The sequence below is a fragment of the Lynx canadensis genome, chromosome B1 (genome assembly GCF_007474595.2).
Source record: "Lynx canadensis isolate LIC74 chromosome B1, mLynCan4.pri.v2, whole genome shotgun sequence".
In the NCBI taxonomy this organism is placed as follows: Eukaryota; Metazoa; Chordata; class Mammalia; order Carnivora; family Felidae; genus Lynx; species Lynx canadensis.
In genome coordinates this window covers 152,310,681-152,326,166 of record NC_044306.2, presented here as the reverse complement: position 1 = coordinate 152,326,166, position 15,486 = coordinate 152,310,681, and positions in this window count along the sequence as shown.

Here is a 15,486-nt window from a genome sequence, read left to right as displayed (position 1 = left end):
GACATTCTTAGAGACAAATTATCTGGTGTGCCTAAATTAGACCTAGAGTTCCCTAGGTACATGACTGAGTCTCAAAACCGAATACTATTTCAAAACTGAACTCCTTATCTAATCTTTTAACTGCCTCCTCCTTTTGTATTTCTGTATTAATACTGGTCCCATTCATTTAGCTATCCAAAATATACATTTTGACCTAGACTTCTACATTATTCTATCAGCCTTAAAGTTATGTAATTTATTTATTTATTTATTTATTTATTTACCTCTGAAGGGCTTCTCAAGAGGAAATCTTTGCGATATTACAGGAGGTGAAAGATAATAAGGTAAAGCAATGAGGCTAGGGAGGAGTGAGTGCAGCCAATAGATGGCCTCACCCTCTGCGTCTCTGCAGTAGGCACACAAACAAACAAAAAGAGGAAAATGATCAATGTGCCCCAAAACAAACAAAGAAACTAACAAAAAGGAATGCCAAAAACAGCGTGAGTTACTTGAACCAAGCTTGGTGTATAATGGGGATTTGTTCTTCTATCTTCAAAAGGAGGCTGCAAGTGACCTATGCCTGGGCGATTGGAGGGAGAGTTTGTAAGCAGAACTTGAGGTAAGTTGCCTAACGATAAGGTGATTGGCTCTGTAATGTTCATATGCTCAATATCACTACGGGATGGGAGAAATAAGGCTTCAATAAAAAAAAAAAGTGAAAACTTATTCTGTACAATCAAATGTGATAATAGATAGGAGTAAGCAAGGAAAAAAGTTTGAAACTACACTAAATGAGCTTGCAAACTAAAATTCTAATACATGTGAGGAAAGATAATCAACAAAATCAATAAAGTATTCTTAGACAAAATGAAAATAATGGAACAATCTGAAAATGAGTAAATAAGAATCGATACTCAATTAGTTTTCCAGTCACTGTATCTACTATTATTCCTGTATTCTATTATAACACCTCTGCGAACTGGATGAGTTTTGAAAAGTTTTTTGGGAGTTAGTACATGTTCATATGAGGGCATGGTTTGTTTTTGTCATATTAAACATTCTTTTCATTATGGGGTGGAACAAGTTTTACTCTTTATTATTCTCGGTCAAACCTGGCAACTTTCCTTGCTATCAATTAAAAGGCTAAATATCATAGGCAATATTAGGAAATTTATTACTAATATGAAGTTCATCTTATTTGGATAGACTATTGTGGTTGTTGCTGAATTTCCTCAAGGGAAATTACTTTTTAATGACATTAAATGAAATTGCAATCAGAGAAATAAACATGTGGAATGCCAACCACAGCTTGGATTTACAGAGTTAATATACATAACTAAAAGAATATTGAATAGAAGAAAATACATGTATTTGAATATTCAATAAACCTGATGTCAAATGTTAGCTCTTTAACTTAATCAGGTGCCTTTGAATAGTTGAAACTTCCTGCATGTCACTTGAAAATGAATTTCCTCATCTATAAAGTAGATGTGAAGATTGCATGAGATAGTGTGTTTAAAGTCCTTTTAAATTGCCTGACATTTCCTAGCTGCTTGATAAATAGTAGTATTTATTATGCATATTTTATTATCTTTGTGGTTATTATCTTACCACCTGCTGAAATATGCATATAATTTCATCCTTGGTTTGTTTTCAATATTAAATAGGAGAAAAAAAAAACACTATATAGGGTCGCCTGGGTGGTTCAGTCGGTTAAGCGTCCAACTCTTAATCTCGGCTCAGGTTATGACCTCACAGTTCATGAGTTTGAGGCCCACTTCAGGCTCTGTGCTGACAACATAGAGTCTGCTTGGAATTCTCTCTCCCTGTCTCTCTGCCCCTAGCCCACTAGTATTCTCTGTCTTTTAAAACAAATAAACATAATAAATTACTTTCTAAAAATATGTTTAGTAGCCTGTATTCAGTTAAGCATTGACTTGATATTAAGGGGTACTCTAGGTAAAGAGGTTGACTTCCCTACAATTCAGTTTGAGAAAAAAGTGTGTGTGTGTGTGTGTGTGTGTGTGTGTGTGTTTGTGTGTGTGTGTTTGTGTGTGTGTGTGTGTTGATTTTCTGTATACTATTGGGCATTGGCATTAAAATGAAGAGCTTACAGTATTTCATCTATATATTTGCTTTATAAATGCTAGATTTGTTAGTAATGAGCCAGCTTGATGGGATATGTATGCTTTAGACCCATGTGACATATGGATTCATATAACATCTAATACTGGCTGATTATAAAGAAAGTGATTCATTATTAAGAGACATGTATTTAATTTGTGACCACTTTGAAATTCATTACCTGTAAGTATGTTTACATTACTCCAGAAACCTGTACTCCAATTAATCAAATTTTAGGAGGAGTTCTTATTCACTCAAAAATATTTCTAAGACCTATTCTATGTAGCAAACACTGTGCTTAGTAGCAAAATCTAGTGGTGATGACACAGATAGAGGTCTTGCTCTCATAGAGTTTACAATATAAAAAGAAGACATGTGAATATAAGGATAATGTATTTCAAAGGAGAAGTTCAGTGTGATATGGGCTACAGTAGGAGAATCTAAATCATATTCTGCAACTTTTTATGTATTAAAATAGTACTGTTATTTTCATATCATATTATTCTTCTATTACATTTCAATGCAATGCACATTGAATACTTTCTTACTCTCTAAACATTCCTATATAATGGTAGCAAATGGGAAGACACTTATTACCCTAGAAATTGATACTGGTGAAAGTTATTGAATAAGTTGAGGATACATTAATGGATAATACACCATTAGTTGGTTTGTTCAATTTGTTTAGTGCATATTTCTTATTGTTTCAGGTTGGCACAATGGAGCCATTAGGCATGACTCTGACAAAAGTCTATATATAGTAATTTCAAAGACAGATTTATACTTCGCCTGTAGATAGTATCTCAACTATTATAGCTTTACTTAAATACTTCTTGGTAATGAGTCATAACTTTGCTTTCCATGTTAGAACACTGAAAGATAGATATCTAATTGTTTTCTGAAATCACTGACTTAAAAGAAGGCTAGTTTCCACATCTTAGAAGCTAGGTCAGTTGGTTCATTCTGAAATTCAGAGGCTTTTTGAGATTGGTGTGGAGTTAGGAAAACCTAGTGAGAATATACAATAGTTCTAGGCGATGAGAATACTTCAGGGAACTTTTGAAAGAAAAGCTTATTCTAGAACTGCTCCTAAATCACAGACTTCCTTGAATGGATCTTATGAGTTATCCATGCAAATTAAGCCAAAGCTTTGGATAATTGCTAAAGAGTATATGAAATGCTTCTTTCACTTAGTACTCAATTTGACACCTTTTTCATAGCTTAGTCATTAAATACAACCTTTTACATTTACCTCTGACTATTGAAAAAACAGGAAGTATTTGCTTAGTAGGTTTTTTAAAAATTTCTTCTTAATGTTTATTTACTTTTGAGAGAGAGAGAGAGAGTGTGTGTGTGTGTGTGAGCAGGAGAGGGACAGAGAGAGGGAGACACAGAATCCAAAGCAGGCTTCAGGCTCTGAGTTGTCAGCACACAGCCCAATGCAGGGGCTTGAACTCATGAACTGTGAGATCATGACCTGAGCTGAAGTCAGATGCTTAACTGACTGAGCCACCCAGGCGCCCCTGCTTAGTAGTTTTTATGTCTTTGTTCTCTTAAACTTGCTTCTTATAATCTGCTGAAAGCTTGCACTCAAAAGGGTGTTCATGGTTCCTATGTAAAGTGGATTGTTTTAAATTATATTTGATTTAATTGGGGGATTTGAAAGGGGTGTTTGGAAATGTGAGCCTAAAATTAATGTGTTCACATTTGTTTGGACTTCAAATATTAACCATTCCTTCTAGGTTCTGTGCAAAAACCACCACCACCACCACCAATAACAACAACAACAAAAGTATTTTGTATATGGTGGGAGAAGTGCAGCAGGTAGCATTGTATAGAATAAAACAGAATTTAAAATAAATACATAGAAAATTGCCTCAAACTCTTGTCCTTTAGTGTATGCCTTTATCCCATATCTATTTATATATGTAATAAATAAAATTAAGTACACATTAAATGACTCAAGATTTCTGTTTTATGAGAAAGATATAAGACATTTCAAAATGTATTTTAATAGGGATAAAATATTTTTCCCTTGCCAGTTCTAAGTGAAATAAAAACCTTGAACTACCAACTATATAGATTTTTGAAACTGCATTTGCTATTCTTAACATATCCCATTCCTATCACAACAAATCCATCCTTGCTTGACTCTTCATTCTTTTAGCAATTAACACAATTTATCAGGTCATGAATATGCAACAAAAATAACCCTTGACAGATTTTTCTCCATTCTGGTTATGAAACCAGGCTTCATTTTTCCATATGGCATTCCAACTACTGGCACAATTGTTTTATTTCTCTTGGCATTGACTGCCCTATTACTGTCTTCCATTGCCTTTTCTTGTCAGTGTGTGTCCAAATTAACCATTTCTGCCACTTAAAGCAGAATTGTCCAATCATTACATTTTAAAATGACGAGAATTTTTAAGCAATTGGGTAAGTTTTAAGCAAAGAAGTAAAATTAGATGTAGGCCACATGACAATCTAATTACATAAATGCAGTATGAAAGTATCATTCCACACTTAATACCTAAAATGTATAAACCTTTTTTATTGCTACAGCCTTTATCTTGCATCGTTAACATAAATAGAAGAGTTGAAATGTAAAGAACAGGTGAATTGAGAAAATAAAATGTGAATCTGGCCTTAGTCCTGCTGAAAGCCAGCTCTCTAATGATGGCTGAGCCACAGAGTTCTTCAACTCCGTTTACTTAGTGCACAGTGAGTATGTGATGCCTGCTCTTTGTGTATTTTCATCAGTGGGGTGAGAAGAAACTGAATGAAACAGGTGAAATGTTGCTGACTTCTTAGACCTTTGGAAGACCAAAAGCCAGAAATGGTATAATTATTAGTTTCGTAGTTTTTGAATAATAGCAGACCTCCAGGGTGCTTTATTTTCATTTAGTTTACAATTTGAGTTTAAAAAACTAGTACAACTTTAGGGAAAATATAACTTTTTGTGAAATATTAACCTATTCAGAAGCTCAACTGTTCTAATTCTCTATTCAAGTATTTTAAAAGTTTTTAGGCAACATTTGCTCTCCTGAGGTAGACAGACTTTAAATTTTTTTTATTTTATTCAGTTTGTAATATTATTTAATAGGCTTAGCAACAAATGAAAAAAATATATGATATGAGCAATATTTGTAAAAAATTATACCAAAATTAATGTTGTCTAACAACTCCATTTCCATGACATAAATACTGACCCAAAAGAAAAACAAAAATAGATTTAAGAATTAATAGTATAAAAGATGATGGTATAATATTAACACTGGATCATCTCTAGGAAAAGTCACTCTTTTTGTAATGCCACCTTGAAGTGACTATTAAAGATACCTACATTTGTGCATAAAAGGCTTGGTATCTGTAGATGTCCTCTTTTTCACTGAACTCTGTAGCCAGTGAAGGTGTGCAAACATTATATAAGAAGTTGTGTATATTCACAATGAAACTTAGCTAATACTAAACTACCCCTACAAGTCACTAATCTTTATGCAACATTGTAGTATTCTACTGTTATTTGATATCCATCTTGCAAGGAGCTAAGCATCCATATTATCACAGCATACTACAAAGCATGCAGTATTCAATACTACACATTTGATGGTTTCAGGGGACATATAGTCTTCCTAAATGCTTTCAAATGCCAGATTTTGTTTATACTTATGTGGGTATTTTATTTATTTTATAATTTTATTGGTCTTTATTCTTTTTTATTAAAAAATTTTAATGTTCTCTCATTTTTGAGAGACAGAGAGAGAGCATAAGCAGGGAAGGGGCAGAGGGAGGGAGACACAGAATCCAAAGCAGGCTCCAGGTTCTGAGCTGTCAGCAGAGAGCCAGACATGGGGTTTGAACTCACAAACTGTGAGATCATGACCTGAGCCAAAGTCGGATGCTCAACCAACTGAGCCACCCAGGCGCCCGGGTCTTTACTTTATTCTTGATGCTACACCAATGTGTGCCTTCCTGAGTAAAGATTGAATTTGAAAAGGAGAAGAACAGAAAGAATTATACTTGAATTTAGCAACTTGACAAATTGTATCCCTAAGAAAATGTGGTCATCATGAGTGTTCTTTCTTCCCTACTTGGATAAAAAAAGTGCCTGGGAAGCAGCTAAGAATGTTAGAGATCCACAGTAAGTGCTTATTCTCCGGTTACCCCACTGATGGTCTCTGGTTTCTTGGAATCCAAACTGGAAGCAGCATATCCTCATATCCCCATCTAATTTAAATATTTCCTCCACATTCTCAAATGTAAAATTTCCACTAGCTAAGACCTAAATTGTATTATTTCCTACTATGGTTTGGACTGTCAACACCAATATAAAAAATAAGAAAACATTAAAAAAAAAGAGGAATATATTCACCAGTTAATTAATTGATTCAAGATTTATTGCTGTAGCAAATTCACAGGACCTTTGTTTCCTAATCTGAAATTTTGCATATGATAGTCTTTACTAGATTGGAGAATTAGAGTCTTCTGTTATTTATTTTTTTAAAGTCATATATCTTATTAGGACTTAGCAGCTATCAAGCATTCAAATGAAATTCAGTAAAACAAACAAACCGTACAGTGATGTAATGAATCACAAGCACACAACCTCAATGTAGTTACAATCTTAGAGCAATGTGCTGGATATTGACCTATGTGTCTAGTTGAAGACTCTGAGAATAAGGTCTCTGAAGCATAGATGACAGAAGGTGAGGTGAGAGTTAATTGTAGCAAACTACCAGCATGTCCATCTTAATTCATGAATCTAATTTGAAACTTCAGCATAATTCCAATAAAGAGAAAAGGCCCTATCATCCCATGAAAACATGGGTTACATTACAACACGTTTCCTACCAAAGGGGAAATTTTTTCATTACTTAACACTAAAGTGCTGAAACCATTAGTATACCCTTTTAGACTTAAACATATGTATTATGTGCACGTATCTCCCAGTGGAGATCACAAGCGGTGTCACATTGCACTGTAGAGCCATTAGTAACATAATGGCATCCAACCACAGGTCTTGCTAATGGTTTAAATTGGAAAGCAGGGCTTTCCTTCCCCCCCCCCCCGCATTTAATTCAAAAAGGGAAGAGAAAGAAGAGGAAGGAAGGAAGAGAAGGAAGGAAGGGAGGGAGGGAGGGAGGGAGGGAGGGAGGGAGGAAGGAAGGAAGGAAGGAAGGAAGGAAGGAAGGAAGGAAGGAAGAAGGGAGGAAGGGAGGAAGGGAGGAAGGAAGGGAGGAAGAAGGGAGGAAGGAAGGAAGGGAGGAAGGAAGGAAGGGAGGAAGGGAGGAAGGGAGGAAGGAAGGAAGGAAGGAAGGAAGGAAGGAAGGAAGGGAGAAAGAAGGGAGGAAGGAAGAAAGGAAGGAAGGAAGGAAGGAAGGAAGGAAGGAAGGAAGGAAGGAAAGGAAAGAAGGAAGGGAAAGGAAAGGAAAGTTTCTTGCTCTTGTTCTTTGTAAGTACACAAATAAAACTTTCTACTGAGCAACTCAGGATATGACACGTTAAGAAAAACTGAATGAATCAGAAGATTCAGTACTTTGAAAATATTGTCTAACAGGCAATAATTAATAAAGGGCATAGCACATGTAAACTCATTCCACTAGCTGGTTTTCTCAAGAGACAAAGGAGAACTGTAACATTTTAAAATTGGGGCATATGACCTAATTTAGGATAAATATCTCAGGACATGCTAAAGCTTGCTTGTGTAAATCATGTACAAAAAAACCTAATTGGCTCCTCAGTGTGACTTACAATAATATCCTTATGGCAGTATTGCTTTAATTACTGGGGGAAAAAAGGGGGAGTGGAAAATTTATAGTCATGAAAGATATGAACAATTCCATTGCTGTAAAAATAGAAAAAAACAATTATAAGGTAAGGCTTTCAAGTGTTCAGATAACTTGTATTTTGAATTCTCTTTTATCTGACTATGTTTTAGGAATATATGAACAATAACAGGACAGATTACAAGGTACCCGTACTGTAACTAAAGCATGGATTTCTCTGACTGCTAATATGGCAGGCAGGATCATAAAAAGAAGTTGTTGAGGAGATATCTAGCTCACAGGTGTTCTTTCTTAATGTGGAAGCCAAAGTTTTTCTAAGAAACCCAGCTGCATTCTTGGTTACTGAATAGTGTCCTAAGGCCACCAAGCTCCATTAAATCTTTCTTTCTTTTTCTTTTTCTTTTTTTTTTTTTAAGAGCCCTGCTGAGAATAGTGATTCTGATCATTATTTTCTTAGGAGAATATAGGCATATGTTCACTCATTCTGCCATGTTGCACTTAAGTGATTAAAAATTCATGTTCCAAGTAAGAAGCTGTTAAGTAGCTAATTATTTATTCTGTTTACAAGATATGCCCCAACTGGTTAGGGAAAATGGATGCTGGGGGCTGAAGAAAGCATTAAATATATTTAGGGTGAGAAGGGCAACCTACCTCCTGGTGGGTATATTACCAAGTGGTACAAATTGAAAGCGTGCCTTTAAGCAAACAAACCACCCATTAAATAAATGGAGTATTCCTTTTAGGAAGATGTGGAATATCTTTACCTTTTAATAATCCCACACACAAAATCTATTTGAAATTCATTGTCAGAGAAACTCAATTCATTATGTACCCCTAACGAGCTTGTTGAATGTTCATTTTTAAAATTGAAGACAGCATAGAAATCGGTTTTTCAAAAAAGAAGGATCAGGAAGAAAAAGGAAGTAGACTTAAAATAGAATACATATTAAATATATATATATTTAATTCTATATATATCATATTTAATTATGTATATTCATATACATAAATATATATACATATATATATGTTTAATTCTAAACCAAAAATATGCCCACCAAATTGTTAACAGGATACATTTAGAATTAAATTGCAAATGGTCACTAAAAACCAATAGTGAAAGACATTTTTATAAAGCCTTCAAAATCAGTAAGATGGCTATAAATGGGACACTTGACACAAGGAATATGAAGAAAAAAGCCATATTTTGTAAAATTAATTCAGGAACACTGTCAATTGTCATATTTTTCTTGTGATTTGCATAAAGGATATACAAGCTGTGGAAATAATGATAATAAAGTGTGCCGTGGAGTACACATGAATGTGCTCTGTAAAGTCTGTCATGATTTTCAGAGAATCTGTTCTGAAGAGAAAAGTGCCTGAATGGAAATGTGAGCAGAAAAGATGACTGCAAAATCTGGAAACACCTAGATGACCATTTTATGTGCTTTCAATCTTTCTTGAAACTTCTATTAGAATATTGAATGTCACTGGACTAAAATTTCTGTACCGATAGTGTTAGATATTTTTAAAATAAATAGAGGATTGAGTGTTTATTGAGAATGTTTAGGGAATAGGTCATTCTCATTGATTTAGTAAGCCTAGTTAACAAACATCACTTAGTTAACAATTTTCATAAAGCTTTATATAATAAAATACACTTACATAATACATTATATTAAAACTGATATTTATTATATTTTTGATAATTCAAAATATCATTTCAGGCCATAATAAATGGACACATATTAGCAATACAGCTACATTATTTTTTCCAAATGAATAATACAGAATAGACTTCATTCACCCTTTTTTTTGTTGTTCGTTTTTATCTTACCATTTTTATGGCTGGCACCTTTTGTTATTTCTGATGATTTAGCTGATAATCTAATGAATCATAAAGTTATGGCTAAAAAAGAAAAAACACAAAAAACAGGTCTATGAAAACTATCTCAGTGACAATATCTGGTCACTCTGAAATTTATAGGTTTGTTTATAACTTTTATTTCCTGTCAATGACCAGGCTAATACAACAAAAAACACAAATGTATTTGTTAAAGTCATAATTACAAATGTCCTAGTTATAACATTTTGTATACGTTGTTTAACATTGTTCTCTTCAGTTTTTAGTTTTTCAGCTTCATAGGAATAATTTTTTTATCCTTTGTCATTATGAGTTTAGAACTTGAAAAGCACTTCTTATAACACTGATTAAATGGCTATTTTCAATTAATGAACATTTTATCCTGCCATTTAAAAAATTTTTTACATTTATTTATTTTTTGATAGACAGAGAGAGACAGACACAAGTGAGGGAGGGGCAGAAAGAGAAGGAGGCACAGAATCCGAAGCAGGCTCCAGGTTTCAAGCTGTCAGCACAGAGCCTGATGTGGGGCTCGAACTCACAAACTGCGAGATTATGACCTGAGCCGAAGTCGGACGCTTAACTGACTGAGCCACCCAGGCGCCCCTATCCTGCCATTTTTAGGTTCAGCCTGCCTGTAAAACAATTATTGCTTAACTAATTAGATGAGATGTAGATCAAATAAAACTATCAAAGTAATTAATATGTCCATTTTTATAAAGTTTCATGCTATACTAGTTTCACCCTTTATCACCTAGAACAGTCTCAAGGTCAAATTTGCTGCACTGTCTGGTTCTATAAATAAAGTTTTATTGGAATGTTGACCCACATGGGTCTAAAGCAACACTTAGTAAAAAAAAAATAAATAAATAAAAAATAAATCCAGGCACAAAGCAATCTACTTAGTGAGATTTCATACATTCCAGGTCTGACAATCACTGATGTAACTTGATCTTTTCAACAATATTTGTTGAGTTTTGTCTTAGTGGTTGTTGTAGGGATTAGAAAATACTTTTTAACATCATGCTCCACATCAGATATACTAGTTTGATTCCAGTGAGACATAGTACTTTGTGCTATTATTCATGTGTACACACACACACACACACACATAAATATGCATATGTACATATTCTATGTATGATTTGGGATGTACTCCAATAGAAATTATGTTCACATACATATAGATGTATAATGCATAATGTTGTGTATATAATGTATACACATATAATTTCTATATGAATACCCACTCATATCTACATACTTCCGGCACCAGATACATTGTAACATACATCTATAGAAATTGTATATATTTACATATATATACATATATGTATAAATACACACACATGTATAATTGTTATATGAGTATATCCCAAAGCATCGGACACTGGAACTATATGGATAGTAGAGAATAGAGTTTGAAATTTATAGAGCCTGAAGCTTGTCTATGGAACTTCTCTAATATTCAGATACTCAAAGTTATAATTGAAGAGTTCCATGTTCATAATAGCCTCATCAAAGTAAACGTTTCTTCTTGTAAAAAATATACTTGATTATGTAGCATATAAAATTGCCAATACTTGATACATCACTTTATCAACAGTGAATAATGCCAGAAGAAATGTTGACTTATCTCTGTCTTTTCAATTTATAAATTTCCAATTTAAATTTTAAGTTGTTTATTATACAATATATAATTAATGTTTATAATTATAAAATTATTGTCAGTTAAAGAAGCAATCAAATAACACAAATTCAAAATATAAAGAAAAGTATTATACAAATTCGTCGGTATAATGTCATTTTTCTGGATGCTGAGTTGTTGGCTTCATTGTCAGATTTTTGGAAGAAGGAGAAGAAGCCACCTCTGAAATGCTAACAAAATAAAGAAATACCTGACTAGTTGGAATAGTTATGCCTCTATGCATCATGCAAGATAGCATTTCTGTTACGAGGGTATTACTCAGGTATTACTTGGGTAACTCTGTTACTGAAATTGAACAAGTTTACATTAACTTTTTTGGCTGAACCCTTTTCCTGTAGTTTTCTTTAAATAGCGAATTTCCCTGGAATAAATGAAAAATTATTATCTAAAACTTCCTATGAATTATTTTATCGGCCCTTTCATTTTATTTATTAATTTATTTAGGTTATTCCTTTAGGCAGAATAAAAGAATAGGGCAATCTGAGATCAGTGGGGACAAAATTTTAGGAAATAGAAGAAAAAGAACAGGTAGAGTGGAAGGATCAACAAAGACAAATTTTACCTGCCATCATTGCGCCTGTATTCATCCTTCATCTTTAGAATGCTAAAACTTTTGACAATACTTTATAGTCTGGTGACTGGAAAACATTTGCCTTTTCTTTTTTTTTTTTATAAATTTTTTTTTCAACGTTTATTTATTTTTGGGACAGAGAGAGACAGAGCATGAACGAGGGAGGGGCAGAGAGAGAGGGAGACACAGAATCGGAAACAGGCTCCAGGCTCCGAGCCATCAGCCCAGAGCCTGACGCGGGGCTCGAACTCACGGACCGCGAGATCGTGACCTGGCTGAAGTCGGACGCTTAACCGACTGCGCCACCCAGGCGCCCCAACATTTGCCTTTTCTATGCAAAATAATAGTATGTCTTGTATATTTCCATAGTCACATCTAGGAAAGTCAAACAAATTAGCATTCATAAAAATCCTGCGAATTTGATCAGTTCTTCTCACTTTTACAAAAGAAGAATTGGAGGCAAATTAATATTTCACTCAGGTTCTCCTAGCAAACTGGGAGCAGAGCAAAGATAGGAGGTGAAATCTTTTAGTTCCGGTAAGGTACTCGAGCTGCAACATTCGGGCTGGGAGCCAGGGTCCTCGACTAGTGCCTTCCTGGAAGCTGAACCTCAGATAGTGGGTCACCGCCGTTTTCTTCTTTGTACTCACCGAGCGAGCACAAGTCTTACTCTAAAAATTCCTTACACCACTTATTCCTTACATGATAATAGTACCAAAAGTCTTAGGTTATTTGCTTTAGACTTATTTTTAACTTTACAAATGTAGAAACAGCATTATAGATGAAAAGTTGATGAGGTTTATTACTTTGGACATGGACTTTTTTTTAGGGTGAAAACTCCCGAGCATCTAAGCTCTCAGGAGACATAATAAAAATAGACTAAATTATGCTTCAATATTTTTCCAGACCCTCCAAGTCTCCTCAGGAGAACACTTTGTCCTTTTTAAGAAACTTGTATTTTTACCTCACAGCCCCCAATTATTGCAGGAAAAATTTTGCTTATTAAGTGAAACCAGAGCATAGAAAATATTAAAGTGAAACCTGCAATTTTGGTTGAAGAATAATTGAATACACACACACACACACACACACACACACAAATACACACACATTTATATTTTTCTATAGCGTATTATCAGGTTGTCAAATTCATCAATGTGGTATATAAACAGAATACTAATGAAGTTATTTTAAGAAGTTGAATCAGGGTCTAAGGTAGAATATAAGCAACCCATGAAACTAATTATTTGACAAACATTCCAAAGGAAAACTATATGAAATATTCTTATTATTCAAAATAGTATGCTTGATAGACAATATAGCAGCCAAAGCAATCTTGTCCCACTTAAAAATGGTATTTTTTTCTTTCATTTCAGAAATCATGACACATACGTTTGACTATCCTTAGTGATGAAAACTTTACACTCATTGATAATAAATTCGTTTTGGAAGCCATTCAAGGTTATTTGGAGTCAAGTCCAATGAATGTTTGCTTATTGAATACACTGATAACATTCATCTCTGAAAAAAGTCCATTTATCTAAAGGACTCTGAAGGTGATTTATTAAAGAACCCACTTCCAATACCAAAATACAATACATTACACAAGAGCGTTATTATTAAATATTGACTGTAGCTTTGAAAAGTTGCTATATTGAAGCAAGTTTCTAATGTCACTTTGGCTGAGAAACAGGAACAAACAAAACCTGGTTATATTACAGGCATATTTCTATAAAAATGTCTATGACTCTATCAGGGTCTTACTGTGCCAATAGATTTTTTATACTGTTCACACTATGTATATTGTGTTCATACTGTAGTCTTAACTGGAAATGGAAACATTTACTTTTCATTTCTGTATTTATTCTGTAAAATAGAAACTCACATATATCCTGTACACATTTAGTACACCCACTAAATTTTAAGCGCCTCAAAGCAGAGGAAAAAATCTAAACAATAATAAGATGTTTTAGTTTTGCCAAAGTCTGAAAACATATATAGAAATATTTTATCTATAAAATATATGTGTGTGTGTATGTGTGTGTGTGTGAATTTACTAACTCTAGTCAATTCCTTTAATGGAAGAAATTAACTGAAAGACTATCAGTAGCACTATGTCAATGATATACAACAAGAATTTAAGTTATTTTCATCTACTGGGTCAGATCTTAAATTGCAGTCTCTTCTCTTGTTTCTTCATGCATTAATGTATTTGGAGGCCTTTCTTAGTGTCTGCAATGACTTTGGCTATAGGTATCTGTATTAATGATATCTTATGATTTTTCCTCAGCTGGAGAATTTTCTTCATTGCAGTGAGTAATTAAAAGTTTTAAGCGGAGTGAAATAATCCCCATGTTAAAGACATATGACGAAAAGGAATGGTAATGATGGCAAGTTATACCTATTTCAAATTATTGTTAAAATTACCAGAAACTAATAATTGATTGAGGCTGCTCAATTTTCTCTCCTCTGAGAAGACTCTTTGCTGCCCTGCAATAAGAATCCATGTTCATGCATGCACACATATGTGTTTGTAAATGTGTGTGTGTGTGTGTGTGTGTGTGTGTGTGTCTGCGTGCGTGCACGCGCATTTTGGTTCCTCTTATAAAATAAGCAATTACTCAAGCATTAGTTTATTTGTCCTTGACTTCATGCTCTATAAATGCCATTGCAAATAACAGGTGCATGACTAATATTCCGGTTAAATCTCATAGGTCATGATAGAGCAAAGAAGCTTTGCAGTTAAAAGTAGATACTCCTATGGCTTGAATGTAAAACGGAAGCATATGTTTTATTGCAATTGGAGACTGGGACATACAGTAATGAATCCTTTTCAGAAAGATGTATTCTCTAAGTATCTTTCCAGCAGCTTAGCACATGATTGCATGTACTAGGCACATGGTAATGATTATTCAATATGACTAGATTTAAACATGCCAAAAAACCTACTTAGATCTTCCACATTTCTTCAAAAGCTACATGACTAAGCATTGGTTTTTTTTTTTTACATTTATTTTTTTGAGAGACAGAGACACAGTGTGATGGGGGAGGGGCAGAGAGAGAGGGAGACAGAATCAGAAGCAGCCTCCAGGCTCTGAGCTGCCAGCACAGAGCCCGATGAGGGGCTCGAACCCACGAACTGTGAGATCATGACTTGAGCTGAAGTCAGACGCTTAACTGACTGAGCCACCCAGCCACCCCCATGACTAAACATTGTTAAAAGAGGAGTGAGAAAACAATAACTCTTGTAAGACTCGCCAAAAAGTGAATACGTTTTCAGACAGATTTTCTTGGGTTGCTAATTCATACTGGTCTTATTAATTTATCATCAGACTTTGCCTAGCTGCTTACACCTTAAAGAAGATTACACCAGCAGATATAGAATGAGTGGAGTGGAATAAGTCAGGAAAGAGAAGTGCCAATTACATGTGCTTTTTGGTTTTGTTTGTTT